Source organism: Pseudorca crassidens, chromosome X (assembly GCF_039906515.1).
Source record: "Pseudorca crassidens isolate mPseCra1 chromosome X, mPseCra1.hap1, whole genome shotgun sequence".
NCBI lineage: Eukaryota > Metazoa > Chordata > Mammalia > Artiodactyla > Delphinidae > Pseudorca > Pseudorca crassidens.
In genome coordinates, this window is record NC_090317.1 from 119144186 (window position 1) to 119165279 (window position 21094).

Below are 21094 nucleotides of genomic sequence, written 5' to 3' on the forward strand. Positions count from 1 at the left end.
GTGGGGGTCAGAGGAGAGATGAATGGGTGGAGCACAGAGGATTTTTAGGGCAGTGAGAATACTCGGTATGTTTATGACGATGGATACATGTCATTATACATTTGTCAAAATTCATAGAATGCACAACATCAAGAGTGAAATCTAAGGTAAATCATAGGCTTTGGGTGATTATGATATGTCAGTGTAGGTTCTCCAGTTGTAACAAATGGACCCCTCTTGTGGGTGATGTTGATAATGGCAGAGGCTATGCATGTGTGAGGGAAGGAGGTATATGGGAAATCTCTGGACCTTCCTCTCAATTTTGTTGTGAACCTAAAACTGCTCTTTAAAAAAGTAAGTCTTTTCACAGACCTACTAGAGAATGGACTTGAGGATACGGGGAGGGGGAAGGGTAAGCTGGGACGAAGTGAGAGTGGCATGGACATATATACACTACCAAACGTAAAATAGGTAGCTAGTGGGAAGCAGCCGCATGGCACAGGGAGATCAGCTCAGTGCTTTGTGACCTCCTGGAGGGGTGGGATAGGGAGGGTGGGAGGGAGGGAGACGCAAGAGGGAGGAGGTATGGGGACATATGTATATGTATAACTGATTCACTTTGTTATAAAGCAGAAACTAACACACCACTGTAAAGCAATTATACTCCAATAAAGATGTTAAAAAAGTCTTTTAAAAAATAAATCAATGAAATCTATCATATCAATAGAATAAAGAAGAAAAACCAAATAATCAATATTAATTGATGGAGAAAATACATTTGACAAAATTTAATACTCATTCATGATACAAGCTCTCAGCTTTGTTCCTTCTCAAGATTGCTGTGGCTATTTGGGGTCTTTTGTGGTTCCATAAAATTTCAGAATTGTTTATTCCACTTCTGTGGAAAATGCCACTGGAATTTTGATGGGGATTGCATTGAATCTGTAGATCACTTTAGTTAGTGTGGACATTTTAACAATATTAATTCTTCCAATCCATGAACATGGGATATCTTTTCATTTATTTGTGTCTTCTTTAGTTTCTTTTCATCATTGTCTTATAGTTTCCCATATATAGATTGTTCACCTCCTTGGTTAAATTTATTCCCGGGAATTCCCAGGCGATCCAATGGTTAAGACTCCACATTTTCACTGATGAGGGCCCAGGTTTGGTCCTTGGTCGGAGAACTAAGATCCCACAAGCCTCGTGGCACAGCAAAAAAAAAAAAAAAATTATTCCTAAGTATTTTCTTCTTTTCGACTCTATTGTAACTGGGATTGTCTTCTTAATTTCTTTTTCAGATAGTTTGTTGTTAGTGTATAGAAACACAACTGATTTTTATACGTTGATTCTTTTATCTTGCAACTTTACTGAATTTATTAATTCTAACGGTGTTTTGGTGTAGTCTTTAGGGTTTGCTGTGTATAAGGTCATGTTATCTGCAAACAGAGACAATTTAATTTCTTCCTTTTGGATTTGGATGCCTTTTTTTTTTTTACATCTTTATTGGAGTATAATTGCTTTACAATGGTGTGTTAGTTTCTGCCTTATAACAAAGTGAATCATTTATACATATACATATGTTCCCATATCTCTTCCCTCTTGCATCTCCCTCCCTCCCACCCTCCCTATCCCACCCCTCTAGGTGGTCACAAACCACCTAGCTGATCTCCCTGTGCTATGTGGCTGCTTCCCACTAGCTATCTGTTCTACGTTTGGTAGTGTATATATGTCCATGCCACTCTCTCACTTCGTCCCAGCTTACCCTTCCCCCTCCCCATGTCCTCAAGTCCATGCTCTAGTAGGTCTGTGTCTTTATTCCCATCTTACCCCTAGGTTCTTCATGACATTTTTTGTTTTTTTCTTAGATTCCATATATATGTGTTAGCATACGGTATTTGTCTTTCTCTTTCTGACTTACTTCACTCTGTATGACAGACTCTAGGTCCATTGGATGCCTTTTATTTCTTTTTCTTGTCTAATTGTTCTATCTAGGACTTGCAGTACTATGTTAAATAGAAATAGTAAGAGTGGACACCGTTCTGTTATTCCTAATCTTAGAGGAAAAGCTTTTAGCTTTTCATTGTTGTGTATGATATTAACTGAAACACAGGGAAAAAGCTCCTTGACAGTGGTCTTGGCAGTGATTTTTTTTATATGACATCAAAAGCGAAAGCAATAAAAGCAAAAATAAACAAGCAGGAGTACATCAAACTAAAAAGCTTCTAGACAGCAAAGGAAACAATCAACATAATGAAAAGGCAACCCGTGGAATGGGAGAAAATATTTGCAAACCTTATATCTGAGGTATATAATATGAGAGGTTAATATCCAAAATATATAAGGATCTCACACAACTCAATAGCAAAAAAAAAAAAAAAAATCACAACCTGATTTGAAAATGGGCAAAGGATGTGAATAGACATTTTCCCAAGGAAGACATACAGATAGCCAACACATATATGAAATGATGCTCAACATCACTAATCGTCAGAGAAATGCACATCAAAACCACGAGATATTGCCTCACATTTGTTAAGACAGCTATTATAAAAAATACAGCAGGTAACAAATATAGGCAAGGGTGTGGAGACAAGGGAACCCTCGTGCACTGTTGGTGGGAATGTAAATTGGTGCAGCCATTATGGAGAACAGTATGGAGGTTCCTCAAAAAATTAAAAATAGAGCTACCCTATGAACTATCACTTCTGCGATTTGTTTGTCACTATTATGACATACATTTATTTTGTATTAAATAAAAGACACACACATAAATAAAATGCAAACATTATGATTTAATTAATAAGTGAGTGAAAGCAGTAAACTCACAATTCCCTTAGGTATACGAGGAGAAGGCACACAAATAAAAATGGCCCGTCTCCCTAGAATCAGTGAAATATAATTTAAAACAAAATGAGACAAATATTTTGGTGTAGCCCAGTGAGTACTCATAAGGCAAGTACTCTCAGAGCTCCTATTTGGGGTTGTAAGTGGAACATCCTTTTTTTTTTTTTTTTTTTTTTCTGTACGCGGGCCTCTCACTGTTGTGGCCTCTCCCGTTGCGGAGCACAGGCTCCGGACACGCAGGCTCAGCGGCCATGGCTCACGGGCCCAGCCGCCCTGCGGCATGTGGGATCCTTCCCGACCGGGGCACGAACCCGTGTCCCCTGCATCGGCAGGCAGACTCCCAACCACTGCGCCACCAGGGGAGCCCTGGAACATCCTTTTTAAAATCAGTTTGGCAACATGCAAGTGTTTCTGTGTCTGCCCCAGAAATATTACAGCTGTGTATTTATTCTGAGAAATAATTATTAATAGGAAACATTGATATACACAAAGATACTAATTGTAGGGTTCTTTACAACAGCAGAATCTGGAAATAACCTACACTTCCAAAGTAGGGCAAAAGCTAAGTATATGGTGATGAATCCACTTAATAAAATTATTCATTGAACCATTGAAAATGTTTATTTTGATTATGTAATATTATTAGAATGCTAGTGGAAATACTTATTAGTTGAAGATATTAAGAGACAAAAGCAGGACTAAAATTATATACAATATTATTTCACTTGAGTAAGTGCTCTAAGGAGAAAAACTTGAAGGGAATATACAGATATTTGAGAGTGGGTGTGATTGAATGTTTATACTGAAGATAGAATAGCCTTTTACACTTATATTTAATTTTTAATGAATGTTATAATGAAAAATCGTTTTTAAAAGAATAACTTATATGTATTGTACAGTACTTCTACGTTAAACGTGAATATTTTCTAAAGCAATAATGTATTTTTTAAAAGGTCGCCTCTATTTGCAAATAATATGTTCGTTCTTCAAAAAAACAAAAACAACCACTATAAATCTCTAACGAGGACCCATCTAATAGGAGTGAAAGAGATAATCCAGGATGGTGGTAGTCTGCAATTTATGCAAATGCTCTTGTCATGTTTGGGGGCGGTCTCTTTAAGGCAGGATGTCAGTGAATGAGAAACCAGCTCTATCCTATACAGACAGCAATGTGGACCTCAGAGACTGATGGGGATGCTGGTGAGTGAGGTTTGGTGGTGGAGCTCCATTTCCCATGCAAGTCATGAGAGCTATGCAGAGAAACAGACCCAGAAGCCTAATCCTAGGGCTGGGGCCAATGTGGGGGAGGGTCGTGGAGCGGACGACCTGGTGAATGCTGTGACCTGGTGAATGTGGCTGAGCGATGCCTCAGGGGCACTGGGAGAAGCCAGCTTCATCTCAGATCCTCACACTGGTGGTCTGGCTCAGAAATTAGGCAGGGATAATCCTAGGAGTGAAGAGTATTGAGATTCACCTGGAGGGGCCAAGGTAGGCAGGGGCTGATGGACAGTAATCTCGTGAGAGCACTTGGATGTTGACCCGGCAGAGAGGCCACAAATGCCAAGGACAGCGATGCGAACTGCTAGCCATCCTAGCCAGAGAGATTTTTACTCCTGCTCTCTTTGCCTCCTTCTATAAAATTGTTCTGTTCATAAAATTCTGTGATTTGAGAAATTTCCCAACTGAAGAAAAAAGAAATGATTGAAGTCCGTTCTGTATTATACATTGATGTCCTGTTCAAAATGAATGACCTTGCAACTCCTTTTACCCTTGAAATTATAGCAACAGAAACCTTGTCAGTTCTGTTGGAGAGACTTGCCACTCTTGAATCGGACAAACCTGACAGTCCATCCACACACTGGAGCTGCAGGAGGGTGCAGTGCATTTTGCGGCATAAACCATTTGTGAAATTGATGGCTGTGTTCTCGTTTGTTTATAAGCTGCGTGCTAGCTAGGTCAAATAGGGTGTATCTATGGGAGAGCTAGCTAATCACTCCCAACAGCCGATGGTTGGATGGCTGAGAAGGCCCTCAGCTACTCGAGACAACTGCAGAGATAGAATCTTGTCCTGACCACAGCCCCAGGCACAGGGGACTGTGGTTTTCAGTGACTGGGGATATTAAGGGGCCACTGTTTGTTGTCCCCTTTACCATGAACACTCATGCCTTGGAGTGTCTCAGCAGTTATTTTTTAGGATTGTTTTGGCTAATATTCTAATTGTCAGTGCTCAGTTACTCCAGGGTAACTTTGTCGATTTTTCCTTTCTTATTGGGAGATCAGTCTGGCTCATTTGTGAAAGGATCTTTAAGAAAGGAAAAGGTGAGTCTGACGCCTGGAAAGAGAAGAGGAGTTGGCAGGTGTAAAGGTGTGTGTGTGTGTGTGTGTGTGTGTAGTTCTCTGAGCATCATTTTCCCCATCGAAAGGCTGGGCGGTGTGGGACCATCTCTGAGCGAGCCTATCCTTGGTCCTTTGTGTGCCAGTATTTCGACGACACTCATGTCATAGTTGGCATTGTTATCCCATCCAGCAAATTAAGTTGCCTCTCCAAAACCAAATCTGCGTCTGTTTTCCACTTAACCAAAATCCACTGCCTTATTGTTTCACGCCCCTGAGTCCAACTCTCTCTCCCAGCTCTAATTTTCGTTTCTGGTCCTTTCCTGGTGACGAATGTGCATGCTACTCTGTCTCATGCAACCTGGCTTCTCACTTGGCTTGTACAGGGCTCTCCATTGATTTGGACAAACCCTGAAAGCCTCAGGTGATGATCACCTGGCTTCAACCCCCAAACTCACTCAGTCCACATCCTCCCACCACATGGAAAGAGAAAGTGCATTTGACAGTTGTAAGACTTGTACAAGATGGGGAATATTGATGCTCCTTAGTAATAAGACCAAAGCACTTACTGAGTGAGGGGAGATAATCATGGATTTAACCGTTACCTTTTTTTAGATTTATTTTTAATATATTTATTTTTATTGAAGTATACTTGATTTACAATGTTTCAGGTATACAGCAAAGTGATTCAGTTATACATATAACTATATTATATACACATAATATAACTATATATATATATTCTTTTCCAGATTCTTTTCCGTTGTAGGTTGTTACAAGATATTGAATATAGTTCCCTGTGCTATCCAGTAGTTCCTTATTTATTTTATACGTAGTAGCGTGTATCTGTTCATCCCAAACTCCTAGTTTATCCCTCCCCACCTTTCCCCTTTGGTAACTGTAAGTTTGTTTTCTATGTGTCCGCGAGTCTATTTCTGTTTTGTAAATAAGCTCCTTTGTATCATTTTTTTAGATTCCACATATAAGTGATATCATATGGTATTTGTCTTTCTCTGACTTACTTCACTTAGTATGATCATCTCTAGGTCCATCCATGTTGCTGCAAATGGCATTATTTCATTCTTTTTTATGGCTGAGTAATATTCCATTGTATATATGTACCACATCTTCTTCATCCATTCCTCTGTCGATGGACGTTTAGGTTGCTTCCATGTCTTTAACAATTACTTGTCGAAGTCCTCCTACATAAAGAGAACTAAAGTAGGTTTTGTGGGAGATGTAAGCCATGGGTCCTCCCTTGATATTGACAGTGAAGTCAGAAAGACAAGACATAAGGGTGATAGCAGCTACTGCTGGTACAAGGGATCCAAGTCCAAAGAGAGAACCTTGCTGGCTCAAAGCCACTCAGAGCAGTGAGAGGACAGGAGATAGAAACAAATTCTCCTGACCCTGGGCGCAGGACTCTTAGCGCTCTGTCAGAGTCAGGAGAGTGCCTCCAAGATGCTGCTAGTGTGAAAGCCACCACGTGCACAGTGGGCTTCCAAATTCAGCAGAGCCACGTACTTCAACCACGTTCCAGTTCAGATCATTTTCTGCACTTGTCTTCAATCAAATTAAAATATCAATTACTGACCTACTTCCTCCCTCCACTTATTTTTGTTAGATCTCTTGATTTCAGAACAGCCCTTACCCCTTATCTGGGACTCAAGCAAAACAAAACAAAATAAAAACAATCCTGTAATCCTGCATGTACGTCTTATGACGCTTTCAGTTGCAAGCAGTAGAGACCTGACTCGAAGAAGAAGCTTTGAAGCAGTGTAATGATGTACGTAATAGGAAGTGCAAGTTCAGGTGGCCCCAGAGGTGGCTGGTTGTTCTAGCAAGTTCAATAACATCCTCACAGTTCCAGGTTCTTTCTCTGTTTCTGTTGTGCTGCCTTGAGCATCAGCTCCCTCCTAGCATCATAGTGACCATCCATCCTGCTTTGCTGGGAAAACCCAGTTTATGCCTTTTGCCCTGACATAATTAGCAACAGCAACCCCTTTCATCCTCAGTAGTGTCCCTGTTTATTTATTTATTTATTTATTTATTTTTTAAACATCTTTATTGGAGCATAATTGCTTTACAATGGTATGTTAGTTTCAGCTTCACAACAAAGTGAATCAGTTATATATATACATATGTTCCCATATCTCTTCCCGCTTGCGTCACCCTCCCTATCCCACCCCTCCAGGCGGTCACACAGCACCGAGCTGATCTCCCTGTGCTATGTGGCTGCTTCCCACTAGCTATCTACCTTACGTTTGGTAGTGTATACATGTCCATGCCTCTTTATTGCTTTGTCACCGTTTACCCTTCCCCCTCCCCATAGCCTCAAGTCCATTCTCTAGTAAGTCTGTGTCTTTATTCCTGTTTCACCCCTAGGTTTTTCATGACATTTTTTTTTTCTTAAATTCCATATATATGTGTTAGCATACGGTATTTGTCTCTCTCTTTCTGACTTACTTCACTCTGTATGACAGACTCTAGGTCTATCCACCTCATTACAAATAGCTCAATTTCGTCTCTTTTTATGGCTGAGTAATACTCCATTGTATATATGTGCCACATCTTCTTTATCCATTCATCCGATGATGGACACTTAGGTTGTTTCCATCTCTGGGCTATTGTAAATAGAGCTGCAATGAACATTTTGGTACATGACTCTTTTTGAATTATGGTTTTCTCAGGGTATATGCCCAGTAGTGGGATTGCTGGGTCATATGGTAGTTCTATTTGTAGCTTTTTAAGGAACCTCCATACTGTTCTCCACAGTGGCTGTATCAATTTACATTCCCACCAACAGTGTAAGAGGGTTCCCTTTTCTCCACACCCTCTCCAGCATTTATTGTTTCTAGATGTTTTTAGATGATCAATTATATGGTCACCTGCATCGTGTTCTTGCTGCCAGTTGCAACTATGGTTACATTGTCTTCACGTCCATTGGGAGAGGGTGGTACTCTCTCCTGGAATGGTAAGAACTTACCCATAAAGCCCCCAGCAGATCTCTCCTCTCATCTGTTTGGTCCAAGTTATAGCAGGAGGGATGCAATTAGCCTCAGATCAAACAGACCCCACCCTAAAGTTAGGATCAAATTTAAGCTACATGATTTCATAGGAGAGGGATGGATACCTGAACAGCATTAGGTTTCTGTTAGGAAAGAGGAATGGAGAATGCAGAATGGAGCAGCCACAAGCAATGCCCTTTCTAATAAGCCTCCTTCTTGCTCTTAACAATTTACCCAAATCCTCTGAAATCAAATGTCCCCTGATTGAGACTACACAGAGCTACAACTGGACTGTGAGAGACTTCCGTGCCTGGCAGGGACGGTACCTCATTACTCCGGGTGTTGTAGCATGTAGCTTATTACTGTAAAGTAATAGCTGTTTGAGATACGCTTGTCGATTGCCTAACTGAAGGACCACTCACAAACCCTTTGATTCACTCTTTGCTAAAATTATCAAAGATTTCACATGGACTCTACTGTGGTCTTTGGATAAAATCAGAGCATAAGAAATTTCGTATGAAATCTCTGAATGAAGAATACTGAAGCCCCCATGCCGACCACATTAGAAGTCGCTGTTCTATCAAAATTGTCAAAGCCTTTCCCTTACCCTGTGGCTCTGTATATTCCTTAGGTTAAAATGTCATTGCAGCTGGACTGTCTCTCTCAATGCTCTTCATCCTCTTTCCCGGAGCCTGGGTTGGATTTCAATCCTCTGTGATTTAATTACCCCTTGCATTTTTTTTTACCAGTATTTGTCCCTTTTGCATTGTGACTATGTTTTCAAATGCCTGCCTTGTTCAATCACTTAATCATCCGGTAAATATTCTTGACCACAGAAAAGTTTTTAAAGAGTTTCGATTTTAAATACATTATTCAACTTCAGTAAAATATAGGCCCCTTAAGAATTTCTTTTAAGCAGTGGACCCTTACCCCCAGTCACATTCATACCTATGAGCGTTAACTGACATCAACAGCTTCATGGCTTCCAGGAACTCTTACAGAAATCCTCAACAGTGTTCATGCAGATCAGATCAAATCACGTTGGCATGGCCCAGGGTGATGGGCTCAGTCAACAACTCAAGTCACATGTGTCTTCTGCGGCGCTCGTCAACACCCACTGCTTCGACCAACACCCAGAGCCCAGTAACTCCCTAATCTAGGTCTGCAGCTTAGATTCTGAACTCCAAAATCTAGGCAAATGCCTGTTGGGCTTCTCTATGTGGCCACCCAACAAGTACTTCCAACTCAAGATGTCCTAACCAGAGCTCCCTGGAGCGCACACTGACCGTGCTCCAGCCCCCTCCCTGGGATGCTACCATTTTAACGTGCTTCACAGACGTCCAGCTGCCAGTATCTTCTCCCTGTACCCGAGAAGGACTCGCTGCCTACGCTGGGTAGCAGGTCAAAAGTGCCAGGAACTCAGCACCCCCTGGGCCCTTAACCAGCTTCCTCACCTCTTGATGGGACAATTCTGAAGTGAGTGTTTTTCATCGTGTCCAAGAGTTCGCCTGTAGGATTAAGCTGCAGCTGCCCATGGTAGAAATTGGCCTTGATAACATCCCCGCTATTGGCTGCCGTCCCTCTCTCTCCCTTCTCTACTCCCCTACCAGCGTTTCCTTCACTTTCACATTCAGGATCCGCTTCTGGGGGGCCCTACAGCATTCATCATCTCCAGCCCCAAATCTGCCTCTCTTCCTAAGGACCTCTGTCTCAGTGATCACACCCTCACCCACTCTGTCACCCAATTCAGAAAGTCAGGCGTGAGTTACTCCAACTCCTGTTTCCTCCGGCACTAAGCCCTGTTGATTCTGTATCCCGAGCATCGCTTGACTCAAGTTCCGATCCTTCATCTCTGCTGGCACTGCTTTGACTCAAACTCCGATCATTGCTACAGTCTCTGTCACCTGGTCTCCCTGCTGCCAGTCTCACCCCCCTCCATTCAGCCCTTTACACTCAACACCAGAGTGATCATTCCTCAACCCACATCTTTCCTGGTCACTCCCTTGCTTAAAGTCCTTCAATGGCTCCCCACTGACTACAAGAAAAAGCTCCTTTACAGGACAGACCAGGGACCTCAACTGACCCCTGGCTTCCTCCACCCCTCTTTGCTGCTGTTCCTCACAGCCCCTGCTCCAGCCTCACAGAGTATTTGCAGCCTCCAGAACGTGCTTTGCATCCGAGCTTTGGTGCCTGCTGTTCACTTGTAATGACTTTTTCTTACTTTGAAAAACTCCCATTCATCTCTCACTGCTCTGCTCTTGTCACCATCTCTATGCCATCTTTTCTGACTGCCCTGCTCCATGCCACTCCCACACCGTGATGGGCCCACTCCTTCGGGGTTCGCCTAGCCCGTTTTACAACTCCTCATGTACATATAGTGTCGCACTGTATTGTTAATAGCTTATTTACTGGCCTGTGAGCTCCTTGAGCTCAGCAACGTATGTTGACCATCTCTCTCACCGCAGTCCTTAGCTCAGTGACTGGCATAGAGCAGATGCTTCATAGATGTCTATTGGACACGTGAATGAGTCACTCGTCTGGCGAGTATGTGAAAACTAGATTATTAATAGATGCTGTATTAGAGAAGCAGGATATAGATCAAGAATCAGATCTGAAATGGGAACTTTCCTGAGTCCTTATTTAAAATCACCAAATATTTGAATTATAGATCTCAAAAATCACCCTGATCAACCCTGAAAGATTTTTTTGCTTCTTTCCTGCTGTTTGGGCATGTCCTTTCCTCCCTCCATTTTCTGTATGAATGCAGTTCTTCCATATTAATGTCCTATTTCTGTCCCCAAACATCTCCTGCCCGCAATCCAGACCCTCCTTTATGGACTCCTCTTTTCCCCTTCTCTCTGCAAGGGCAGCCACAGTGAAAATACAGAGGGGTGCCACTGCACATTTCTCTGGAAATGGGGGCCGTGATGCCTGTTTATTATGCATTAATCTGAATCAATATAGTCCTTCCTGAAAACACAAGCACCTCAAAGGGCAGCAAATATGAATCACAACTGCCAGTGAGGATCAAACATTAACCCAGGGCTGTGATGAGGCCAACAAAAGAAATAGGCTAGTAATTGCCTTCCAGGATATCAGTCCCTACCTTATACACACATACCCCCTCAACACACACAAAACCTTTATGGATCTTTCAGCCATGAACTTGCCCGATTATAATTGCCCGGCTGTGTCTTTAGTTGTATTCAGGCTTGGTCCTGGCAACCGAGACCTCACGCACCTGACCCAAAGACTCAGTTCTGAGATCTATAGAGGAAGTCTTCGGTTTCTGAAATGGTTGAAGACGAATTCACAGACAAATATTTCCACAGGTATCATTAATGACTTGGAGCTGACTTAAAACTCCCAGAGGCTGACTGAAACAAGTAGGAACTGGTACTTTTTGTTGATATTCATTTCTATCAGTTCTTAAGCTTGCATTGTGTGTCTTTCTGCCCTTAAGTCGATTGGGTACTCCTTAGTCGAACTCTTTTTTTTTTCAAAAGAGGAAATTCAGTATCAAGGAATGGTACCACCAGGGCTGACTTCTCCCTTAGGACCAGTAGGCACGGTGCCTGAGGCCCAAAATACTTTTCAGGGCCTCAGGGAAATGTTTTCATTTCTTTTAAAATCAGAAGAAAATGTGATCTTTGAGGTCGAAGAAGTTGTTTTAATATATAATATTAATTCATTCGTCTTCACACCAACGCAGTCGTAAAATGTAGTTTTTACTATTTTTTCTATGGAGGAAAGAGTCCACAAAGGCAAAGGGCCCACGAAAGGTATAACGTGGTCCTGGTTTCTACCACACTATGCTTGCAACACGACAGGGTTAGAGTAGAACCTTTCAAACACAAGTTCAGGTGCCCATACTAATCATGAACTTGCCAGACTGCTCTCTATGTACTGTACCCTCTGGCCACCCCAAATTCTACAAGAGGGAAGTCATAGCCACTACTCATGTGAGTGTTGAAACTCAAGGAGGTTTGAACACGCAAAGGACAGCTAGATTCAGACTGCTCTCAGCTCTGATTCAAGTAATTTCTTCTCTGCCCTTCTCTCTCAAATGTCTGCATCCTGTTTTGATTACCAGAAAAAAAATCTTTTCACCTTTCGGGATTAATTAAACCAGTGGAGTTGCTTCCTTTGCCCTCTTAAAACATTTATAGGATTTAGGTTTTTTACTTTGTTTTAAAATGATCAATACTGCTACTGACACCTATGATTTATTTACTGGTTAGCGACCACATAGTCATCATCTCTGTAACGCCAGTTCTTAGCCCAGTGTCTGGCAAACACTAGGTGCTTAATAAATGTTAACATTAACAGATGAATCACCTTAAAGGCAAGTATGCGGAAATGAGATTATGTCTGTAGGCTAATTTTGTCTTTAACAATCTCACCCCTTGTGAGAAGGATCTCCGACCTGTATCACAATTGGCATTTTAGGAGGTGGTCGCTGGGCCCTCACCACCTCTCCGGCCTCCATCCACCAGCCACTTCCTCCCTCCTGGGCTATGTTCTCTCTCCTCTGCATCCTGGGGTCTGAAATGGTCCCCAGCCCGCCGGGAGGCAGCAGGGTCCCCGCTCCGCCGGCTCTCCCCGGCGTCGGCCCCGCCCCCCGCGCCCCGGCACCCCTTCCACCCGCCACCCCGCGCCTCCGACAGCCACGCCCTCCCCGTGGGCGAGATCACCTGTCCCTCCTCCGCCGCCGCCTCCTCGGGTACCCTTTCGCCCCCCTCCTGCTCCCCCTCCTCCGCCACCTCCCCCAAGCCCTCCCCTTCCCCGCCTCCTCCCACCCCTCGGTGTATATAGTAAAGGCCGGGCGCCGCACGCAGACACACTCGTCTGGACACAGGCGCACACACGCTCACGCACGACCGGCAGCAGCGGCGGCGACAGCAGCTCGGTGACAGCGGCGACGGCAGCTCCCACCGCTGCGCACCCCCTTCAGGCGGCCGGCGGCGAGGCCAGACCGGAGAGTTCCCGCACCCGCGACCACCCCTTGGCTTCCTGGAGGCGGCGGCCGCGATTGCAAGGTAGCGGCCGCGACGCCCCCGTGCGGGCCGGGGTACCCCCCCCCCCGTGCCCTCCCCGCGCGGACCTGCCACCGGGACGCAGGGGGCGCGCCGGGCTGGGCGCGCCTGGCGGGGCCCGGCGCCCGGGGAGGGGCCTGCTCCCGGAGGCAGGACGGCGCCCGGAGGCCGGGGCCAGCGGGGAGGGCCGGGCGGGGGCGGGGACGCGAGCCGAGGCCGCCACCCGCGCGGCGTCCCCGGGCCCCGCTCCTGCTCCCGGCGCCGCGCACTGGCCGGCGGGGCTGGGGCCGGCCGGGGAGGCGGCGCCGGGCGGCGGGGCGGGGGCCCCGAAGTGGGTTTCGGGCCGCCACCGGCGCTGGCACCGGGCGCAGAGGGCGGCGCGCGGCGGACTCCGCGCCCGGGCATCGCACCCGGGCCGCCTTCGGCTCTGCCGCTCTGCCCTGGCCCGGAAAACCCGGCGCCTTCCAGGCCCTTCGAAAGATGGATTCTGTTGACGTATCTGGCGGCCCTGGCGAGCAGGGTGGAAAGTTGGGTTTTGCCAGATCTCACTGGGCTCGTCTTTGTGACGCTCGGCCAGCCCCGCATCCTTCCGGAGCTGGGTGAGTGTGCGTCGGCGCCCCGCGAGCCTTCGTGCCCCCCAATGCCCAGACCCGGGGTGGCCGCACCAGCTCGGGCTTTCTGCCATGTTAGGCACCGAGCAGCCTTCTCGGCTGCATTTTTGCGTGCGTTTCAGCGGTGCCTTTTGCTGCGGAGGGAGTTCTTGCCTTCCTCCGCGTTGGCTTTTTCGGGGTTGGGGTTATGCTCTGTGTGTTTGCTTGTTTGCCGTTTAAAGCCCGACTATTGTTCAGGATAAGCTCCGCCTGGGTGGGGAAATGGCATCCCACCACAGTTGCCGGCGAGGGGGTAGAAATGTTGCCAAACAGCTGCTGCTTTGTTTTTCCCTGTCAGAAGTCCCTGGAGTGGGTTTGGGGCACGACGGATGGATGCAGAGAGGGATGGGGCACGGAAGAAGAAGGTGGCTGTGGAGGAGCGAATTGTCACCCACCCCAAGGCACGCAGTCAGCTTCCCTCTCTGCCTGCCAAACTTTTATGAATATTCCTTTTGTGATGGGGGAAGCTTAATGAATTCAGCCCAGTTTTCCAGGGAAAAGCAACCCGGCTTTAACAATGGTTTGAGAACTTAATCAATGAGAAAGGCAGGGGGAGGAGGAGGAGACGCTGACACCGTATCGGGGATGTGGCTGCTTCTTACAGAGTCAGGTAGGGGAGAGGTGGGCAGGGCAGGGCGCAGCGCCTGCGTGGCCGCGTTGCCGGAACTGTCAGCAGCTTTTACCTGTGCCCGCTGGAGCCACCCACCGTCGTTAGCCACCTCACGGTCTACCCAGAACTCGGCGACGGGGCTTGAGGGGCCGCTCGCGGCAGTGCGGGGGCGGCCCCCCTCATCTGGCGTTTTTAAGGATGTGTAAATATTTTGCTGAGGATAAGTGACATCAACAGAATGATATTCCGCAGAGCCCGGGTGTGCAGCGATGATAAATAGATACGGCCAAACAAAGTTTTGATAACCGCGGATTCTCAGGCTGGCTCTGTTTCATTTGGGTCTTTGTTTTTGTTGGTTTAGCATTATCTCTCATCCTCTAGTGCGAGCCCTTTATTTAGCTGATTCTTGGAAGCTGCTCTTTAGAACAGAGAGAAAAGCAGCCAGCAGGGAGAAAACAATTCTTAGCCTTGCGTGCATCGGGCAAGGTTTTGTGTGCTTTTCCCAAGGAATCTCCCACCGTTTTCTAGACGTCTCTCTTCCTCCTTTTGCGTCATCAGAATCGTTTGTTGATTGACCAAGAGACTTTTGATAACTTTGAAAATGTGTTGTGATATGCCTTTGTTCCAGTAGAGGGGTGGCAGCATGGGAGGAGGGCAGTGGGGCGCCTAGTGAATGGGAGCTGCTCACCCGAGCAGCATCATGTCCCTACCCACTGTTTTGTCCTCGGTGTTTTCTTCTCAAAGGGGAACACAGGGAGCTGTGCTACTTTCTGAAGGCGGGGTGGCTGGAAGGCTATAAGCCCGGTGGCATCCCAATTTCTCTGCCCCTTGGAAGCCCAGAGAAGCCACCTACCCCCCACCCCACACACAATATCCTGTGAATGGGCGCTTCCGCCTCGTTCTGACAGATGCCCACTAGAGACGTCGACAAGGTGGCCGGGCACCACGAGCCAAGTCAGACTGGATCTTGGGGTACTGGCTGCTTTGGCACCAGCCCATGGTACCATTCGGCCCGCCAGAGAGGTCCTTTATCATGCAAAGAAGCCCCAGACCTCCACAGGTGAGTTTTGGCCCAGGAAAATCTGCCCGTCTCAGGAACGAATGAGAAAACAGCTTTCCAGGTGATGCCAATTGCCAATATGAGAACTCGGTTGATGGGCATTCTGGTCAAGAACTGTAAAATAAACGAATAAATGTCTTGTAGCCAGAAAACAGAGCCACCAAGACAGGACCCCTGAAATGGAAAAAAATAAGAAAAGAGAGAAAGAAAAAGGCTGGAAGGTGTGTGACGAGGTGTTGCTGGAAGCGCTATAGCACCAGAAGACCAATATAGCCCTAGCTATAATGACCTGAAAACTAGATAGGACTGGTCTCCCCAGAACCATCTGACCCAGAGTGGAGGTATTCTGTGTGTGCAGACATCCACACACAGTGTGCTCTGAATGTACAGGAAGAAAATAGCAAGTGTCTATTCTCTGGCTCCTCCTGTAACCTTAGATTCAGGGAAGGAGGGTAGTGGAGGGAAATAAGTCAAGAAGGAAATTAACATTTGTTGTTGCCCTCTGTCTGCCAGACACTTTACATGTGGGAAACCATGATGTAACAGAGGCATTATTTTACAGATAAGGAATCTGAGGCTCAGAGAAATTTCCAGTTGAGTGTCTGATTCCAGACTTCGGTGGTTATGACTTAAAGGGGCAACATGTTCCTCTACCCTTCCCCCAAGTCTCTTATTTATTTCTCCCGGAGACCGGAGTCCTCAGCCCCTACCAAATATAGTACCTAACTGGGGGAGGGGGGCACCAGTGAGGCAGCCCAGCCACCCAGGGTACATGCTTATGTGCCAAGTAGATAGACCCCAAATAGCCCTTAACTATTTCAGATGCAAAGACTGTGCCTTTTCGTCTTGGAATTCCCAACACCCAACCGTTGCTTAATGAATGAGCGTTGAGTGACTAAATGATGGAACTGATGGAGTGAATGGTGGTGGGAGGGAGCTGTAAGTTATTATCAAGGGAGACCAGCAGGGAGAAATCCAGAGATTTGTGTTTGGTTGGGGTCTCGGAGCGCCTGGTGTCATGCTGCAGTTCTAGCCCTGGGTAGTTCCAAGCCGACGAGCCCATGTGAGATGAGCATTAGCGTTCCCACCTTATACACGAGGAAACTGAGGATGAGACAGATTAAGTAATTAGCCCGAGGTCTATGGTGGGCCCAGAGGGTAGGTAAGGTATTTCTGACTCTTAACCGTCTCAAATAAATAAACTCTAAATAAAGATAAGGTGGGTTCTTGCTCCGCAACTGCACCATCAAAGCAAGTCTTTTAGCCCCCTTCCAACCAGATGGTGGCCTTTAACCCCCTAGAAATTCTGGGGCCACTGGGAGAGCCAGGATTTGAATCCACATATGAGGTGTTTCTGACTCTGCTGCCTCCATGATCAGAATGTGAGGGGGACCTCAGAGAATGAGGCTCTTGAGGAAGGGGAAAGATGGCTAATTGCGCTCTCCCGTGCACAAAAGCCTGCGTGGGACCCTGAATTAAGCTTGATTTGGGGATCAGGGTGACATCCTTGCTGCAGAGTTGGCAGCGCTTGTCTCTGGAGAATGCCTCTGATTGCCGCTTCTCCCTCCCACCTGACCGTCTGCCCGGATGCCCATCATCTCATTTTTACCAGACTCAAGGCGTCTCCTTTGTGGCTCGCGATTTCTGATGAGCCTTTCAAGACTGCCGCTCTGCTGTGTTCTGACGGCAGCTGCTGAGGAGGTGATTTGGGCGGCCACGTTAGTACTTCTGGATTTCGCACATGACCCTCCTTCTCTCTCCAGCCAAGAACACTCATAGGAACACACATGCACGCGCAGACGCAGGCGCACGTAATTGGATCATGTTTCTGTATCTGCTTCACCAAATTAGATTGCAAACCCAGAATTGTTATTGAAAGAACATACGTGACTTTGGTGATCTTCTGTCCCAGCCCCTGCCTTAAAGAGATCCGAAGAGCTAAGATACAGGCTGCTCAAGCAGCAGATGCCTTAAGTAATGATTGTACTCGCCGGCCTTGGGCAGCCCGCAGCCCCGCACCATGTCGGCATGGGCCCTGGGCCTTTCGTAAGAGCCCATTTTAATCTCCGCTTAGAGGTAGGGCTGGGCTCCTAGAACATCCCAATCCTTGCAGTTCCCATTTCTGCTGTAATTCTTATCGCCCATCCTGCTCTCACACGTCACTGTTCTTTCCACAGCTTTTTTGGTCTTTCAGCCCAGCACTGTCTAATAGAACTTTCTATGATGACGGAAATATACTCTACCTGCACCATCCCGTATAGTGGCCACTAGTCTCATGTGGCTTTTCAGCAGGTGGAAAGGTGGCTAGTCCAAAGCAGGGTATGCTATGACGATAACATACGCACAGGATTTCCAAGACTTAGTACAAAGAAGGAATGCAAAATAGCTCATTAATAATTTGTATATTGATGACATGTTAAAATGATAATATTTTGAATATATTTGTTAAATAAGCTAGCGTTAAAATTAATGTCACCTGTTCCTTTTAATCTTTTTAACGGGCCCACTAGAAACTTTAAAATTGCATACGTATTTCTATTAGGCAGCTCTGCTCTACCAGCCTGTGCCTTCAGCCTCATAGCACCTCCAGAAGTTTTGGGGAGCATAAACGCCCTCCATCCCCGTGGCAGGTGGGAGGCATGGGACTGACTCAAGAGCCACAACAGTCTGGCATCAGGCGACTTTGATTATCAGTAACTAAGGTGCCATTTTGCGTGTTTGCTCAGTCACCTTCCGTGAGGAACGTGGGCTCCTGAAACTGAATGGAGATGAGAGAGCAAGACAGGGGTGGGGTGGGCAGGGCTGGCCGTCCTTTCCTCCAGCCCAGGCCAGTGTCCTTGCCCCCTGGAGAGCTGTCTCCCTCCTGAGCGACTGATTTCCTTGACACCTGCTCTAATAATATCCTTCCCGGGGATGTGTGTTTGGAGAACAGTGTCCCCAGTAGGCAGCCTTGTGCTGAGCGTGGGTTATTTGGGTCTGGGGCCAGTCTTAAAGAAGAGAAAGGAAAAGAGGGGGACGCACATAGTCATTTCCTGACAGCTTGATGAAAACAAGAGCAAGGGAATAAATGCAGTTTCTGCGAGAGAGACAGGATGAACACCAGGAAGGCCAGTTTTACACACATGTGGTACCACCGATGAGGAGCCCTGAGCAAGGGGCAGCTCAGGAGGGCGGGGGAAGGCTCACAGCAGGCACTGCGGTCTTCCTGGGCCCTACCCTGGGCCCTGGGCATGGCCCGAGGAAACAGAAAGAGCTGGAATAATGAACTTGGGGCTTCGGTGATTTATAGGTCAGGCGCCTGTGGCTCTGGCTCCTGAGGGGGCTGCCCCCACAGGGAACCCTTGGCTGACCTCCTGGAGCTCCTCGGAAGGAGCTGGTTTTGTTTCCCATGGCAGAAGCAGACTGTTTACTGGAGCACAGGAAGAATCCGACATTCTGGCGAAAAATAATTCATTAACAGCCAGGGTATTACCAGTTCCCTGGAAAAGCTCCTCCAGCTGCACTGTAGCAACTGTTCTTTCTCAGCAGCGGAATTGGGCCTCACTGGCAGCCAAGGCTGGGTATGCTTTGGCGTTTTTGTCATTGCTGTTATTTTTGCCTTTGTGTGTTTGCCTACTTTGGCCTTATAATTCACGGAAAGGAACGGTGGCCTGGAAGGGTCGAAATGCTATAGCTGTCAGCCATTCTTCCCTCCACGGTTTTAGCCTGGAAGCTCTAGGCCAACTCTAGGAACACGCTTTTTTTCCTGCCCGAAGCCCATCCTCATGCTGGGGACACCACACAGCCACACAGAATGTTCTAGAACTAAAGGAATTTTAGAGAATCTCAGCACCTGCTCTTAAGACTTTATGGAAACAATTGACTGAAGGACTCCCACACCCACCTCACACACACACACACACACACGCGCACACACACACGCGCACACGCGCGCGCACACACACACACACACACAGTGGGGCCACAAAGTGTGTGATTCATCATCCCAGTTTTGAGGGTATTTGGAAAGCCGTGCAGGCATAACCAACAGAATGGGCTGCATGTTTAGTTCACTAAAGAATGATTGAATCTATAGTAAATAAAATAGAATGATTCAGAAAGCTTTTTATGCTCTGGAAAAATCTGCTTAAAAAAAAGGGGGGCTTTGTCTGCTTGTTTGCTTTTTAATGCCTCATGCTCAGAAATGTGTGCCCAGCTAGCAAGAAATGGGAAAGAATGGCATTTCCTTGGTTTAGTTCTTTAAAACACTAATTGCAGGTTAAGTAAGATGCAGTGTATTGATTTTGGTTTTGTATGGAATGTAACTAGATAATCATTTTATTTTATGAGAGATTAATTTCCATCCATTTAGACTGATGAAATATGCATTTAAAATGCACCCTGCCTAGCTCCACCATCATCACAGTATTTCTTTAATGTTCCCAGATTCAGATTGAGAACCTGTTTCATTTATTTGGAAAGGAGTAAATATGTCCTTAGTAAACATATATGTAAGCCAACCTTAGATTTCAAGGAAAATGGGATTTTCCTCCTTTGATGACTGCCAAAGATACAAATATCGAAGGCCAAGCATATTTGCCTTTATCTAGAGCATGGTTTCTCCACCTTGGCCCTGTTGACATTTTAGCCCAGGTCACTCTGCTGCGGGGCTGCCGTGTGCCCTGTAGGCTGTTTAGCAGTATCCCTGGCCTCCACCCACCAGATGCCAGAAGTGTTGCCCCCCTCCCCACCCCAGTTGTGGCAGCCAAAAATGTCTCCAGATCTTGCCAGATGTCCCCTCTGGGGCAAAATGGACCCTGGTTGAGAACCACTGGTCTAGACCAAGATTTAATAGGTAATTTGTGGCTTTTGGAAATTTTCAGTTTGAAATAATAAAAGACACAATTTCCCCCTGTGAATTACATGTACAATTCATGGGGGTGATTAATTAACAGTTGGAAGTGGGTCATGTGCCTGATTTAATTTTAAAGAGGGTGGAAGGGTCTATGAGATTGTATAAGAGATTATACAGAGATTTTTTTTTTTTTTTTTGCGGTACGTGGGCCTCTCACTGCTGTGGCCTCTCCCGTTGCGGAGCACAGGCTCCGGATGCGCAGGCTCAGCGGCCACGGCTCACGGGCCCAGCCGCTCCACGGCATGTGGGATCTTCCCGGACCGGGGCATGAACCCGCGTCCCCTGCATCGGCAGGCGGACTCTCAACCACTGCGTCACCGGGGAAGCCCCAGAGATTTCTTTTTAAGTCAGGTGATCAAATAAGTCATAGGTAATTGGGGGGCACATTGTAACAACTAACAGCTTCTCTGTTTCTTCATGAAGAGAACAGGTTTATTTCTCCCCAATTTCTTTTTCATATGCACCTGATTCCAGGCATGCCTTCAAAGCCACCAGGCATCTTCCTCTACCCCACCCCCTCCCCCCACTGTCATTTCTCCTGTAGCATCTTAAGCCTGAGCCAATTAATTTAGCCCTTTAGTGTACTTGGGAGAGCTCTGCTCATAACACTGTAATAGACTCATTTCAGATCGTAGCAGCGCTTTACCCACCACTCATTTGTGTGTTTTCCAGCACT

The 21094-nt window shown here is 46.5% G+C and overlaps 1 protein-coding gene across 6 annotated transcripts in view; it reads left to right on the forward strand.

Annotated features, from left to right (window-relative positions):
* Window positions 1–21094, forward strand: part of RAI2 (retinoic acid induced 2) — a 405001-nt gene that overhangs the window by 331605 nt on the left and 52302 nt on the right. For 2 of the 6 annotated variants that reach the window (XM_067722186.1, XM_067722191.1), the window contains exon 1: window positions 13450–13803. The exons of 3 other annotated variants lie outside the window; for them this stretch is intronic. The gene's annotated coding sequence lies outside the window, so the exon portion shown is untranslated. Of the gene's footprint in view, window positions 1–13004; window positions 13208–13449; window positions 13804–21094 lie in introns of those variants that run through there. One more of the 6 variants, XM_067722190.1, reaches the window with a different exon arrangement.